The 16,494-nt window shown below is 40.7% G+C and overlaps 1 protein-coding gene and 1 long non-coding RNA gene across 2 annotated transcripts in view; one reads left to right on the plus strand and one right to left on the minus strand.

Annotated features, from left to right (window-relative positions):
* SLC5A7 (solute carrier family 5 member 7) overlaps positions 1-16,494 on the plus strand; it is a 456,597-nt gene that overhangs the window by 254,492 nt on the left and 185,611 nt on the right. The window lies entirely within an intron of this gene.
* LOC309340277 overlaps positions 11,875-16,494 on the minus strand; it is a 28,086-nt gene continuing 23,466 nt past the window's right edge. The window contains exon 4 of the long non-coding RNA XR_014155919.1: positions 11,875-12,012. This is a non-coding gene — a long non-coding RNA (uncharacterized lncRNA). The remainder of the gene's footprint in view (positions 12,013-16,494) is intronic.

A 16,494-nucleotide genomic window follows, 5' to 3' on the forward strand; every position in this document is an offset into this window, starting at 1 on the left:
AATCTTGCGCCTGAGGGTTCACTTGGCAGGTCAGGGTGGACAGAAGCAGCTGCTCTGTGTTGTATGTTTCTCCACAGAAGTTGCAGACAGTCAGTGAAGGTCTTCTGGAGACGTTGACCCTACATTCATAATCGGTAGGAACTTCATGAATAAATAAAGGGAACAGTTGTCTGCATTCTTACTATCAGTAAGCATGTTGCTTTAAAGTGCAAATGTACTCTGTAAAGCAGAACTAAAAATATACTTGCTGTATTCTCACTCAATTGCCTATGTTCCATTTGCAACTAAGAGCTGAGTAGCTGCTTTCTGTTCAGCTGAACTGTGGGTCTAGGTTTCCAGACTGAACTTACTGGAATTCTGGGTTGTTTTCTAAGTGAAACTGTGATTTGGATGCAACATTTCCTTATACATCCTATGTAAACGAGATGGTGGTGATGATGATTATTATTATTCCAGGGTCGGTAACAGCAATCTAAAATCTGAAATTATTTTAAATCAGTTAAAATAATTTGCAATCAGAACAATAAAGTGGGTACTATCTATCTATGTTTTCAAAGCCCAGAGAAAAGATGTCTTCTTCTTCTTTGGCGATCACTTGTAGCTGAGTAAGATTGTCTTCCATGAACACGGTTTTAACAGTGAGTCCGTAAGTGACTGTGGAGGCCAATTCTGGATCCATACATCCTTCCACAGTGGGGACATTGGTTTCTGGGCAGGAATTGTACACAGTGTGGATTTGCCAAGCGTGCCTTCCTCTTAGCACCTTTCTCCCTTGCGTCCTGAGTTCAAGCGTCTTCAAAACCCATGGCACTTTTGGTAAAGGCTGTTCTCTGATTGCAGAGCACTTGCAGGCCTGTGTTTCCCAGTTGTCAGTCTTTATACTACCTTTTTAAAGATTTGCCATGAGAGAGTCTTTAAACCTCCTTTGTTGACCACCAGCATTACGCTTTCCATTTTAAAGTTCGGAATAGAGTAGTTGCTTCAGAAGACGATAATCAGGTGTTTGCACAAGATGTGGTATATGGCAGAATCTATAAATACTATGATGTTAGACAGATTCCCGTGGGGAGGTTGGTGTGGTGCAAACACACTGGCAAGCCAATTTGGCTGTCTGCTGGTGTGGTTGCACAGTGCCAAGGTCTCCACACACCCCTCACTGCCTTGCTCCCCCCTCTCTCCCAGCAAGCAACAGCAGCCTGCCTGTCAGGAAGCTAGCATATCCAATCCGCCCCACCTGGTGAGTCGCTTCCGACTGAATTCATTTGAACAGCGTACAACCATGTCTGGCACCAGCACAGCCATCATGGTGCCCACAGTAAAAGGCAACTCTAGAGACTTACCTTTCAGCTGGCTTGCAAGCCCATTGTAAATGACTTGTTCACAATGACTTATCCATAAGGTATGTTCTTTTAACCTTTATAGCAGTCGTGGTTTGATGTGCAGAGTTTATTTATTTATCTAAAAGCATTCATAAACTGCTTAATATTTCAAAAAAAAATCTCTAAGCAGCGTACAGTCTGGAAACAAACAATATATTGTTAAAATAGTAAAGCAAAAACATAGCCTAAATCCAATGAAGCAGCAATATGAAAACACTTCAGAGTGTATAAAGGGGGAAAGTTGGTTCAGCTACTACTGCAGCTAGAATCCTGTATGTGCAGAAGGGGAAAGAAGGGATGGATTTTAGTCCCAATGAAAGAAGAATGGATTTTAAATTTATTTTACTATGCAGAAATGGAAAAAGCTGGCAGCAAAAATAAAGAGATCAAAAAGATGAAAACTTTGTTGAAGAGTGGAGTTTCTTTTTGGACTATCTGAGAAAAAAATAAATAGTCAAATGAAATCCTGAGAAAGATCTGAATAATAGGCAAGGGAAGGAGAATAAATAAATGTAATTTAAGTTATAATATAATTGAAAAGAAATGGTAGTTATGGCAGCAGATAAAGGAGTACAACAGGAACATCATGGACGCAAGAATGGGAAATCAAGATGTACGAAATGATTATAAGTGCAATGAAAAATGTTAAATTTTGTGTAAAAAAACTAATAAAAATGTATTATTAAAAAATAAAAAAGAGCATATAAAAGTGAGATTCAGAGGATTCAGACCTGTAAAGCATAGTCCAGTGTTATAGGTCAGGGAGAGCCTGGGAAAAAGGTGAATCATCACAAGCTGTCTGAAGCAACTGATGGTTGCTGCTTCACGTGTATAGCAGTGAATGCCTGTTTTTGGATCACCGCCCTATGGTATTCTGTTGGGTGTGGTGCCATGAGTAGAATTCCGCCAGATGAACTAAGTGATCTTACAGAGGCAGGCTGACTTGTAGTTCTGGTTTGTAGTGGCAGATAGTATGCCAAATCACTAAGTCAGAGGCGATCAAGTAGGATTTATCATACAGTCAAATGTCGGCATCTTATCTCCATGCCCAAGGACATCAAAATCCAGTGCTATCTGGCATCCTCTCAGCCTGACTGTACGTAGAAGAGAAATCTTCACAACATAGATTGCACAGTGCTAACATTATTTTTCTTATTTACTGCCTAGTAGAATAAGAAGATGAATCATAAGATAGAGAGGGGGGAAACTGGAAAAGAAGGTGTTGTGGATTCATGTTGCTGCCAACTACACAACACACATTCACACAGATTTTTCTTCCTGGGAGCTGCAAAAAATGATTGTTGCCACCATCAAAAGTGCTATTTCTAGCTAGCATGAAACCTTGGGCTATACTGTTGCTGGAAAGCTTCTAGCAGAGCATCCTTGGAATCCTGAACAGAAAGTTATCGCAGCCATAGCATCTTCATGTCAAAACAGAGTGTCCACTATTTTAGAGCATTTGCCTATTCTCTCCACATATTAATAATTCCAATATATTAGTCTCTTCATATAAACCATATGCATTCCTGTGCTATTTAAAATCCTTTCACCAACACCTGTAATCTTACAAACCAGCTTTGTTTACTCGTACCATGTTATTTGCATGTTATTTACAGCAATATATGCATTTAGGCACACTTTACCTTGGTGTTTGCATTTATGTGTATTTGTGTCAGGGACTGGCTAGATGACAAGGAGTGGTGGGAGGCACAGCTGGGGAATCCCCTAGAGAAGTCCCAGAGGAGGAAGAGCTAGAACTTAAGTCACAGGAAGTCACCCAGAGTAGCTGGGGCAACCCAGACAGATGGGTAAAAGGTAAAGGTAAAGGGACCCCTGACCATTAGGTCCAGTCACAGACGACTCTGGGGTTGCGGCACTCATCTCGCTTTATTGGCCGAGGGAGCCGGCGTACAGCTTCCGGGTCATGTGGCCAGCATGACTAAGCCGCTTCTGGCGAACTAGAGCAGCGAACAGAAACGCCATTTACCTTCCCGCCGGAGTGGTACCTATTTATCTACTTCACTTTGACGTGCTTTCGAACTGCTAGGTGGGCAGGAGCAGGGACCGAGCAACGGGAGCTCACCCCGTCACGGGGATTCAGACCGCCGACCTTCTGATCGGCAAGTCCTAGGCTCTGTGGTTTAACTCACAGCGCCACCTGTGTCCCAGACAGATGGGTAGGGTACATAATAAAATTGTTGTTGTTGTTGTTGTTGTTGTTGTTGTTGTTGTTGTTGTTATCCTGCTGAGGGGAACACTTAGTGGGGAATAGGAGGCACAGATAATCAGTCCTGGCAACTGTTTGATAGGGGCCAGTCCTGTTTGTAGGCCTTGTATACTGTTTCCTTGAATAAAGAGCTAACTCTGCTGCTCGTCTCTGCATCTTGAGTGCCGACCCGCCTCTGAACCAGCCCTGACAATTTGCAAGGAAGGAGACTGGGGAGAAAACCTGACCTCCTAGGCTGTCCCGCCTATGCGACCTGACCTAGCTGCCCCACCAAGTCAAGGCCACCACTTACTTCAAATGCATGACAAAGTGCACCTTTTCACCCAAGCTTTTGGGAAAGTTTGGTTGTTTGCTCACCCTGTTATTAGCGGTTTTATACCAGTTAACGGTGAAGTGAGTTTAACTGTTATTGTTTATTGGACTGAATTGATATATTGTTTTGTAACTCGCAATGGGAGTCTGTACTTCAGGCATCTAATAAAACAAAGAAAGAAACTTGATTTCAATACACAAAAAGACCATGTATATAGTTGGGGAAAAGAGATCCATTTGTAGAGTGAAAAAAGCAAAAACCATCTGTGTTCTTGCAACACCAAATGTTGTATTGCATTCAAATGACAGGAAAACCCAAAGAATTTTGAGAGGAGAGTCATGGTCGTGTTTTGACTCTTCAGTCAATTATTTGTTTTCCACAATTCATTCCACTAAAGTAATATTTGAGTACAGAAGTTTTCCCATTATGCATATTTACCGAGTATCACCTAATTTTTACATTATTTATTTTATGTAAGAAGTATTATATCCTGCATATTTACACAGTTCAACAGAATTGTCCCCCATACAATGAATTCTGATGTGTGTGGGCAGACCAGTGCTCAAAGTAGTCAAATCCAGCCAGACACAAAGGACCTGTCATAGTGGAGAAGAATCATTGACACCTCTCAGTTTATGCTTCAAAGCTTCTCCTGGAAGCAATCCCTATTCACGTTGATTCAGCCTGCACTGAATAACTTTTAGTTTGAAAGCTTTAAAACACTAGCTGGTCTAATTATAGGCACAGTTGCTACTTTCCCCCCACCTTGGCAAGTCAGAAATAAATAGTCTGTTAATTTAGAAGAAAATTCTGTGGAGGTTCTTCAGTTACCATGTACTGGAATCAACTAGCCCAGAAAAATTGGATAAAGCTTCTTTTAATCCACAGTTTGACACTAACTGTACATTATTGTTCTTTCTGTCATTTCTCTTTTCATTTCGACCTTTTTTTAAACTTCTTTTTAACTTCTGTAGGTCTGGACTAACATACACATATGTAAACCACTGGTAGATAATACTTCAATTTTATGTTTTATGTTTTATTGTGTTTTAATTTGCTGGAAGCTGCCCAGAGTGGCTGGGGTAACCCAGTCAGATGGGCAGCATATTAATAGTAATAATAATAATAAGGTAGAGATTATTATTATTGCTATTGTTATTGTTATTAGGTAGAAAGCGTGAAAGCAAAGTTTGAACCCAGAATCACACCTGAAAGGTGACTATTGACACAGGAGCTAGGGCAAGATTTTTAAACAGGAAGATATTGCACAGGTTTCAGCAGGAAATACATTATGATACGTATGTACAGATACATGTACAGATACATGGGGGAACAGGGGTCCATGTGTACTGTTGAAGCGTATAATGATGATATGTTTTTGTCTGGAGCAAACAGAATAGGGGAAATATCAGGGAACAGGATGGAAGAAAAGGAGGCTTATCTGTCTGTTCTCTGAGAGAGGACAAGTGTTTCCAGGATGATGGAAAAAACACTGCCAGGAAGTAGGATTAGGGAGGGAATTTGATTCAGTTGGCATTTAAAAATGATTCCATCAAATCCACACTTTCCAAAACAATATGAGCACAGCTATTCTCTGAAATTTGCACTCATCTGTATTTTGCAATGCAGTTCTCTAACCAACCAGTTTTTACAAAAATGCATATATTAAGGATAGGCATGCATAAAGTTGAACACATTAGTAAAAAAAATAACATATAAGAATGCATTATAGCAGGGAAAATCGATTGCAAAACTGTTCAGTAGTCAAAACTGCATGCAAAAATGTGTGTGTTAGGAGAAATTTGCACTATTTTTTTTTCTTTGCAAGTTGCTGCAAAAATGTGGAGAAGTGAATTTGAGATTGGGAGAAAACCAGAGAGAAACTGATTTCTCTTTTGGTTCTGGTTTGGGACCAGGACACCTGAAACATAATCTCATCCCTTATATATCTAATCAATTACTGAAAGGGAGGGCCTCCTGCAGCTTCCATCTTATCAGGAGGTGTGTACTGCATAAAATAGAAATTGAACCATTAGTTGTGTGATACCTACCCTTTGTATAATAGCTGATGGGAGGAAATCCCAAACCACTGTTTGGTTGAAAGTCACTTTGAGTTGCCTTGGGCAAGAGAAAGCGACTAACAAATTTAATTGACAATAAGAGTAAAAATAATAGACAGGTACGATTTCTCTTGCCTCTTTGGTGCCTACTGAAAAACTTCCTTCAACACGCCTTTAAAAAAATGTATTGGTTTTTTTAAACCAATGACAACAGCAATGAACAATAAGAAAATTACTAAGAACTGAGGAGAGAGAGGTCAAGATTGTTCCAGAAATATATCACAAATTATGGGCTGTCAACCAAAAGAAGCCTTCCAGAGATGGCTATGAGTCAAAGCAGGGTGAAATCCGTGTTCCAGAACAGCTGCATGTTGTATGAAAACAAGCTGTTCCATAAAATTTTACAGACATATGTTGAATCCTTCTGTCCCTTAATTGCCATGTCAGTTTCTCGAAGAGGGCAAGATGCCACACTTGCTCATGCCAGTCTTTCATCAAATCCACATCCATAGAGCTCCAACTTTTTAGCAATAATCAATTTTGCGGCTGTTCGTAAAAATGAAATTAAATCCTTCTCCATTTGTGACCGTGTTAAATCAGAATAAACTGTTAGCAGAGATAATTTAGGAGCAGGGGCAATCTCTTGACTTATAATTACCCACTTTCTCTGAAAATCTTTACTCAAAAAGAATAAACTTTAGGAGATAACCACCATAGATGGAAACAGGATCCCACACCGAACTGCACGTTCACCAATACTTATTATCAACAGATATAGTAGTAATTTTACACACCAGGCATGGGGTCGTTATACCAGAGATGGAAAACTTTCTGGAAGCTGCTCTGGGGAAGATTGTTTTAAATGATGCAAAATGATAGATTTCTTCCCATTCACCAGCAGGAATCTCATCTCCTAAATCATGCTTTCATAAGTGTCTAAGGAAAACATAGTCAATACCAGAATGTCTAATGGTAGGGCCAGCTTTGTTCTTCCAGTGCTAATTCTTCACTCCTGCCTTCTGCAATAAAGAAAACCGACATTTTTCCCCCACAGCAGGTGGGAAGGGAAAGTTGAGCCAGTGGGGAAAATAAGCCTCGAGAAAACATTTTCTTATTACTGTGACCTGCAACCTTAGTCCTTCCTAATCTTGTCTATCAAAATTAGAATGTCAGCATTTTGAGTGGACTCTTTCATTTCTTTGTTCTCTGTCTAGCACCTAAATGTCATTGGCATAAACTAAACATGTAGTCTACCATCATATGCCCACTTGCCTGGGAGTAAGGGTCCTGTTGCGGTCAATGAGACTTACTCCCGAGTAAACATGCTCAGGGCTCTACAGCAGCTCAAGCAAAGAAAATTTTTGGTTTTTGAATCAGTAATAGATTCCTTATGCAAAGAAGAATATTTAATGGACACCTTACCAGTTCAATTTGCAGGAACTGTGCCTAGCTAAATTCCCACAAGTGAAATAAAGCAATGACCTGGGTAAGAACTGCCATGTTATAGCAGGGCCACAGATAAATTACTAGTCATCTCACTAGCTTCGCCTTGCTTCCTATTCTTTCAGAAATGTGGCGATATTGCTGACAACAGCAATCTCGGAAAAAGTGGAGAAAGTTATTAAGCAGGAAGAGAGCTTTCAGAATAAAGGTTCACCAAAGTCCAGAGAGATGTCTGATTTTTTTAAATAATTTTTTTTTTGCTCCCATGTCGTGAGATGTTGTTCAGAGCCATAACAGTTTCTTGCGGCTGCATTTTTATGCCATCACCTAGCCCCTTGCACATAGGTAAAGCTGTTTTCACACACACGGGGAATAAATCATCTTTGTTCCGAAAGCATGTGTAAAAATTCAGGCTGGGCTGTAATTCAATTACGTTTTCCAACATTAGCAGCATTTGTACTTGACACACAAAGCACGGTGGAGTCTGTTGGAGTCACTTATGAAAAAGCTTCCTGGTTGCTGCTGGTATGGAACCTGTGCACCCACTTGTGTTAATTAAGAACTAGATGTGTGTTGCGGGGCTTGTCAGATTGGGCCTTAAGACTTTAATTCACTCAAATGCTCCACACTGACAGATGGTGATTTATTTCCTATGTTGGAACAGCTGTAAAGCTTGAGGTAGTATCTAATTGGGTCACGATGGAACCTAGACATTAGATATTCGTTTTTTAAAGTATTTTATACATTCTTTATTTCAACAGTGCCCACATAAACTAGGCCCTGCACAAAACAAAATAAAGACACAGAACCAGGACTTAAGAGGCAACTCTGTGGGGCTGAGGTCCCTTCGCCCCCCCCCTAATAAAATATTTGAGTAATAATAATAATAATTTGTTATTTTTACACCGCCCATCTGGCTTGGTTTCCCTAGCCACTCTGGGCAGCTCCCAACAGAATATTAAAAACACTATAAAACATCAAACATCAAAAACTTCTCTAAAAGGGGTGTCTTCAGATGTCTTCTAAAAGTCAGATAGTAGTTTATTTCCTTGACATCTGATGGGAGGGCGTTCCACAGGGTGGGTGCCACTACCAAGAAGGCCCTCTGCCTGGTTCCCTGTAACCTCACTTCTCACAGTGAGGGAACTGCCAGAAGGCCCTCGGAGCTGAATGATGGGGGTGGAGACGCACCTTCATGTATACTGGGCCGAGGCCATTCAGGGCTTTAAAGATCAGCACCAACACTGTGAATTGTGCTCGGAAACGTACTGAGAGCCAATGTAGGTCTTTCAGGACCAGTGTTTTATGGTCTCGGCGGCCGCCCTCAGTCACCAGCCTAGCTGCTGCATTCTGGATTAGTTAGGGCAATGAAGGTGGCAGTCTGGAAGATAAGTCATGTGGGGAAAGGACAATTGATGTGGGTATGTTTACCCTCAAGAAGGGAAATCTCAGGGGGAATAGTACTCTTCAAATGCTCAAAGTGCTGTCACAGAAAAAAGCAGGGACTAGTTCACTGCTGAACCAGATGGCAGAGGTAGAACTTAAGTCACACGAAGGTATTTTTTCCTTGGAGGTTAGATGAAACTTTGTGATGATCAGGGCAGTTTGACAATGGATCCAACAATCTAGGGAGGTGATAGACTCTTACCGTGGAGGTCTTATTCAGAGGCTGGACAGCCATGGGTTGAAGATGCTCTAGCTCCGGGTGTTCTGCATCAGCAAAGGATTGCACTAGAGCTCCATGGAAAACAGCCATACTTAGAAAATAGACCCACTGAAACCAATGGTTGTTAGTATCTTTAGTCAATTGATTTCAAGGGCTTCCTCTGTGCATGACTTAGTTGGTTCTCACACCACGATTCTATGATTTATAAGCATTTGTTATATGAACCCCCCTCCACACACAAAAATCATATATGTATATCTCTAGAAAGGGCACAATTTTGAAATGTTAATAAATTGAAGCTGTGACCTTTTAGAACACTCCAAATTATGCCTCATTTGTACAGTCATTTGCACATTTACGATTACAGGAACATTTCCCACAACAATTCATTTAAACTGTAAGCTTGTGCTACAACCACTTAGGCACCTTTGACTCATTTTTTATCAGGACCACGCTTAAGTGTGTCCCACTGAAGGAAGTATCAGTTACAACTGCTCCACTTTGACAATGCTGCACACACCGTACAGCTGTATTGCAGCTATATCATCATTAAAGCATTATGAACAATTATTGATCAGAAAACTTAATTCATATGTTTTTATTCACAGTATAGCTTACTGCCAGCCTCATACTCAGTATCCCCAGCATTGCTTGGGAATCCTTAAATGCTAAAAAAAATTAAAATTCAGCACAGTTTTCAAATTAGCAGTTAAAATCAGTACGTATTTGAAAGGTTCAGTCCACCATCTGTATCCAAAAATAGATGAAAACCTGATCCCTGATCTCGGAAACCATCATGCAAAATGTGGAATGATACCTTAAGGATGTTCCAAATGGACAGTGAACAACAAGCTTTTCAAAATATATAAAGTAGAAATTTGAAATGCTAACAGAGGAAGACTGTGACCTTTCGGGATATTGTGAATATTTCCTATGCTCCCTTATTCGCACTGTCAGCAACATTTTATGCAACTATTCAAGTGAACACCAATTCCTTAACACCATTTGTTAACAACCAGCATTCTTGCTGCTGTTAGGAGATTCTGTACTGCATAATAATAATCCATTTTGACGACATTAAGCAAGTGATAAGACAATTAGGAACATTAGCTCTCCTTGGAATGACATTGCATAGGTGAAAAACAATCCTAATGCAAGGTACACTTTATGTTACAAATATAGAGAATGTGGGGAAGAATGTTTTCAAAGGAAAGGCTATGAGATGGCTCTTCCTTATTTACCCAGGAAATAGTTCTCCTTCTAATTCACTATTTTTGACCTGAAAATCAAAACTGGAGAGTATTCAGTGTAGTCCCAATTATAACTATTTTGTCTATAACTTGACACAAATTAATCCCTTGTTATGGATATTTTCACAACGTATTGAGAAATTACTGAACATGGGGCATATTCAACACTGCTTAAAATGTTTGCAACCCAACCCAACCCCTATAAAATTAACCCAACCCAACCCCTATAAAATTAACCCAACCCAACCCCTATAAAATTAACAAAATTCTTCAGATAATTTCTCAAAATTCACTTTGATAGTCTCTAAATTAAAATTTGCAAATCAAATGGTTTTTTTAAAAAAAATTAAATGGGACTACTGATGAAGAAGCTTGTTCACCAATGTGAACTCTCATTTTCTCCAAACATCTATCTGTCTTGGGTCAATAACCAGCTACCAAGTTAATATGATAGATACTCTACCATTGTATAACATAAAAATTACTTCCATTTCAATTCATATATCTACAATTTGACGTCCTCCATGGATCTGTGGGTGCCATTGACTTTCCTCCATTTTTAAAACTGTTGTTGTTCGCACACTACACTGAACACATCTACAAGCTGTATCTATGCACCTCCAGGTGTTGTGTGGAAGAGTGTACACTCGTTATTTTGTAGAGTTCAACTGTTGTGTGCACAGGCAGTGCACCGATTGTACATTCACTGAAGAATACACATGAATAGCTGTAGGAGTATACAAGCTACAGTAGTTGGGTACACAAATACGTAGATTATACACTCATTGAATGCAACATGTGAGCCCCCTGAGTGAGTCAATGCAGATGTTATTTGTGCTAACTAAGCAACTCAGAATAACATCTGTGCTGACTCACTAGGGGTAGTGATCGACTCATGTGACATCAAAGGGGCTCATGGAAGATTGCGGCAGCTGCTTTTGTAAGCAGATAATGTTCAGCAAGCAGCTTTCGCCCACACAAAACTGCTGCAGTGGTCTATTTTTCTAATGATACACTGTTTGTATAAGTAGACTATGTGAACCAAGTGCTTATTTACACGGGTAAACTCTGAAAAATAATATCGGCACCAGCTCTCTATGAAACCCCAATGAGATAGCAATTCAGTCCTCCTGTTCTAGCTGATAACTAAACACTGCCAGAGGGGAAATGTGATGGCCCAGGATTAACTGTGCAGTGCTTATTTGAACACCAAATATAATTGTGTGTGGTGCATTCTTTAAGAAGAAACAGTTCAGTTGTTGACAAGAGATTTTCATCTAAGTAGGGCATTCCACGACTCCGTTCAGCTGGGGACGCTGTGATTATAATTCACAGAACAACTTAATTAAAGGTAATCTGTGAAACATTTATGAATGCAATTTCCTCCTAACAACTTTCTCTCCCTTTCTCATTTTTTTGGTGTCACTTTGTTGGTACATATGCAACAGTTAATAGCCTGATAGCTCTCAAAATGAGAAGAATCGATTTATTCCCCAAGTCAATTCATTCTAGTATTATAACTTGAACTTCCTTTTGGCTAACCCAGCGGTGATCTCAGTCCTGACCTCCAAGAGCAAGATGCAATTTAGTTGCTTGTTGTGCCAATAGACAGCTTGCTATCTTCTTTTTGGCTACTGGAGAAGCTGCATCAAGGGAATCCTTGTATCCTTTTTGCTAGCAAAAACAGAATAGAAGAAATGGGAAATGTTATTAAGGACCACCGGGGGCATTATTTATGATTCAGATATTACAGACGTGGGTGAAAGTTCATTCATTCCTTGCACCACCCTCCAAAATGTCGAGTGTCAAGGGGAAGTGAATCTACAGGGACAGTAAAATGATAACTTTGTTAAAGCCAAAGTTCTGAATGTGGCAAGTGAGTCTTTAAGTTGTACAGAACTCTACCTCAAGTTGGCTATTTCAAACATATAATAGTGAAGCACAGTCAGCAATCAGGAATGTTTAGAGTTGAATTCTAGCAACTTCTGTAAAGCCACAGATTCTACACCAGTCCTGTAAAGGGCTAACTGGACTCGCAAATTTAACTGATCTTTGCAGTTTAGCAAATTATTTTTTTAACACACAAACACACACACACGTTATGTGAACGTTCTGAAATAGGAATCTTTGCTTTTACTATAAAAAAGAAAACCCAGCAGATGCCTAATGATAATAAATAAATATGTAGCATCACGGTCTCCCTAAAACGGGGAGGCTGTCAGCTAATACAGATCTGCCTTTGGTACTGTAGCAACTGCATGTTTATTTTTAGTGATTTTCACTGTTCTCTCTCTTTCCTTCCCCTCCCACCCTCCTTTCTTCCTTTGTGTTTTTCCTCTTCTCCCCTGGTTGCCCAATTTGTGATGTCTCCAGCCGTCGCAAGCAATATTGTTTCTGGAACTTGCATTATTTATTTAGATGCTGGCTAATGGCGCAATGTTTTACCTGTCAAAAGAACTTGATGCCTAGACTTAACGCTTTATTTTAATCTGCATGATAAATAACGTTCCACATGGTGAAGGAGAGAGAGAGAGAGAGAGAGAGAGAGAGAGAGAGAGAGAGAGAGAACCTGAAGAAAGCTGAATAATGGCCTGTTCGACAGCTTATCAGACCTACCTCAGGGGAAGAGCTTTGCTCCATAATATTGAACAAACAATCTCTCTTCTGCTGCATGAAAAGAAGTGGCTTACAAAGGTGGCTTTTTCTTTCTTTTTAACTTGGAAAGCCATCAGAAGAATTCCTCTCTCCCTCCAAAAATAAAGGGAGGCTTCCCAAACTTTCATTGACTGTAAGGGGATCCTTAGGGACAGCGCTTGTGTTAGATGTGGATAGAGGAGACATGGATTAAAACTGTTTCTCAAGTATGGAGCTCACTAAGGTGACCTTGGACAAATCACTCTTACTCACTCCAGCTTTCCTCTGCAAGCCTTTTCTGAGGATAAATAAGAGCTGTGATGAAGCTGAACGCTGCTTTCCCCTTTTTGTCTTCTTCTCAGCCCCCTTAAAAAAAAAAATCCCTGCCTCTTTTTGGCTCCCTTCTTGAAATGGCCCTTCGCAAACTGTACGTTTTTTTAAAAAAATATTAAAAGGCTATCTAAATGATGAATTGAAACAGCGATAAAAGTAAAGTTGCCGTTTCTTGAAACTGAAAAGGAAATCATTGGGAATAATTCCATTGTTCAAAAGTGTGTTAGATGTCTACAACCTTTTTATAGGCAGACTCTCTAGGGCTGTTCAGCAGAAAGAAAGAAAGAAAGAAAGAAAGAAAGAAAGAAAGAAAGGAAGGAAGGAAGGAAGGAAGGAAGGGTGAGGAGAACTGTTCCTGCTAGCCTTGCCCCAACACTTAAGTGTGCATCATGCTCCTCCAGAAGACATACATACAATGTTACTATGGTCACATCAGCAGTACACACTGAAAGCACCACTTTGTTAACAGTCATGGCTTCCCCCAAAGAATCCTGGGAAATGTAGTTTGATAACGGTGCCGTGAGTTGTTAGGAGACCCCTAGTTCCCTCATAGAGGTACAAGTCCCAGACTTCCCTGGGAAAGGGAGATTGTTAAACCGCTCCAAGTTGTCTAAGTGTTTTGGCAACTCAGGACTGGTCTCACCACCAGTTTAGAGGGTTGCTGAAGCCCATTGGTTGCTGAAGCCCATTGGGATTGGCAGAGAATGCTGGGAGACCAACAGTAGGCGGAGCCAGAGGCAACTAAGTGTCCTCTGGCTTGGGACCAAAAAGTGGCGGCAGTAGCTGCTTATTGAATTTAAGGAAAGACACACCTCTCAGTCTGTTTACTTCATAAGAGATGTGTGGGAGTGAGTGCTCGCTTGCTGAAACCATAAAGGAACAACTCATCGGAACTGACAACATTAAAAGAGCAAGGCCAGTCCAGTGAGAATAATTGAATGACACCATTTAACTTTCAGAAGATGTGTTTTTTTCAATGCTTATTTTGGTATGCATTTCCAGGAACTGCTTTATCTTAACTGATGTGAGATGCACCCTGCTTCCTCCCAGCCCTGAAATATTAGCAATATATTGACATTGCACCCTGGGTTTCACAGGCTTGGCTTTTGCTTTAAATCTGTCCTAGCGTCTCCAAAAATTGTTTGAAGATGTCTTAAAAGGATGTGAAATGACCCAATGATTGCTGATTAGGGCTTAAAGGGCTGCAACTTAAAGAATGCCTGACAACTTTGCTGTTCTTAAGGGACCTAATTAAGAACATGTAAATCTCATTCTTATTCTTGCTCTAGTTCAGTGGAATTTGCAGCTGCTCCTCCCCCCAGCTGTCTAACAATAGCAATTTTGCTGCAGAAAGAGTGTGGTGTGTGGTGTGTGTGTGTGTGTGTTTCATGTACATGTATGTGTGATACACCTACAGCGAATTTTATTTTTTCAGGTAGAAATCAACCAATTGATTAATATTATGCCTCAGTATTAGGAGGAGGAGGAGATTTCAGCTGTACAAGCTGACTGAGAATGTCCTCAATTAGGCTCCCCTAGCAAGCAAAGTTTTTTTGCTTTACTTCCAGAAGTAGTTTTCCAAAGTGGCCTTCCGTAATGCAGCATCCACACCATAGGCATAGGCAAACTCAGGCTCTCCAGATGTTTGGGACTACAATTCCCATCATCCCTAGCTAACAGAACCAGTGGTCAGGGATGATGGGAATTGTAGTCCCATACATCTGGAGGGCCAGAGTTTGCCTATGCCTGACCCACACTAACACATGGATGGGGAACAGGGCAAGTGCTTGCAAACTGTGGCTGACTTCATCCATTATTTCACCAATACAAATATCGTAATGAAAAATCAAGATTCTCCTGTGGATTAAAAAAAGAAATATTCCCTGTGGGAGACCACAAAGCATGAGTCCCTTTAAGTCAGATGTTGTGGACTCCAGTGCCCATTGTCCCTGACCATGACATGCTGATCGGGGCTGATGGGAGTTGGAGCCCAGTAACATCTGGATGACAAAAATACTTGCTACTACTGTTTTAAGTGTTCCTGACTAACCCAAGGAAGATTGCAAACATGGAGATGGGCAAGGGAAATGGCTGGAGAGACTAAGGCGGGAGCTAACTGGAGTTGGAGCAGCTCACCCTGGTTTGTCCTATGCAGGGCCAAGCAAAATGAACTCATGGGAATCTGGGCAATTTTGAGCAATGTGGTCTCTCTCAGGAGTCATGACTTTCTCAGATGAAAGTTAATTAGATAGAGAATAAGACTAGTGGGGGGAAAGGTAGCAAAAGGTGGTACGCTAATTGATGTGCAAATTTCCCACCAGGTTTAAGGGACAAAGGTGAGTGTCATGACCCAACAGAGACGGAATGTCTTTAGATGGTGCCATATTTGGACTTGAATGACAAGGATGCAGAGGTGGAGATAGACATAAGCATTGTTTAGGTTACTTGGTAAGGTAATGCCAGTGAGAACGAGGTTTTCGTTCTAATGAGAGCTAATTAGTTGCTAAATAGAGGTTCATGCCCATGTTAGCATTTAGCGAATGGATCAGGTACAAAATTAGGCAGAAGCAAACATCTGGAGGGTTTGTCCAATGAGGGCAGGCTTATCTACTGTCAGTGAGGGCAACCAACCTATGCCAAGTTCTGCTTCCTCAGTGTACTTGTAAGAGTCTTCTCTCATTGGACAGTTACCCATTGAGTGAAATTAAATGAGCCAAGGAGTTTTAGGTCATGCACAGGTACCAGCTGAAATGAGGACCTTGGTAACAGACCAAGAGCTGCAGGCTTGGAAGCTTAGTCAGGAAAAAACATAACAATAGCTCTTTCTGTCACAAGCTGCTCTAAGTTTCTCCTCATTACTGTAGTTGTCAAAGTTGGGAGAAATTAAAGACTTGGATGCCCGGCTGCGGCCTTGGGATATACAGTGCTACCTTCGGAAGGTAATGGCTTCTCATCAGTCTGTGTTGTCTTGAGTCTAAATGCCCTGTCAGTGGAAAGACTTCCTAACTACCTCCCAAGGCCAGTTTATTCAATTGGTGGTATATTTCCCATCAGAGAAGAATCATGCAATGGACATTAAAACAAATACTATGTGAAAAATCACTCTCCTGGTTTCGCTGCAAGAGCCTGAGCTTCCGCAGATATAATTTCAACTCCTCATGCATTGCATTAATAGCTTCCTACTCTTAT

The sequence above is a fragment of the Podarcis erhardii genome (genome assembly GCF_964252035.2).
Source record: "Podarcis erhardii genome assembly, chromosome: 4".
In the NCBI taxonomy this organism is placed as follows: domain Eukaryota; kingdom Metazoa; phylum Chordata; class Lepidosauria; order Squamata; family Lacertidae; genus Podarcis; species Podarcis erhardii.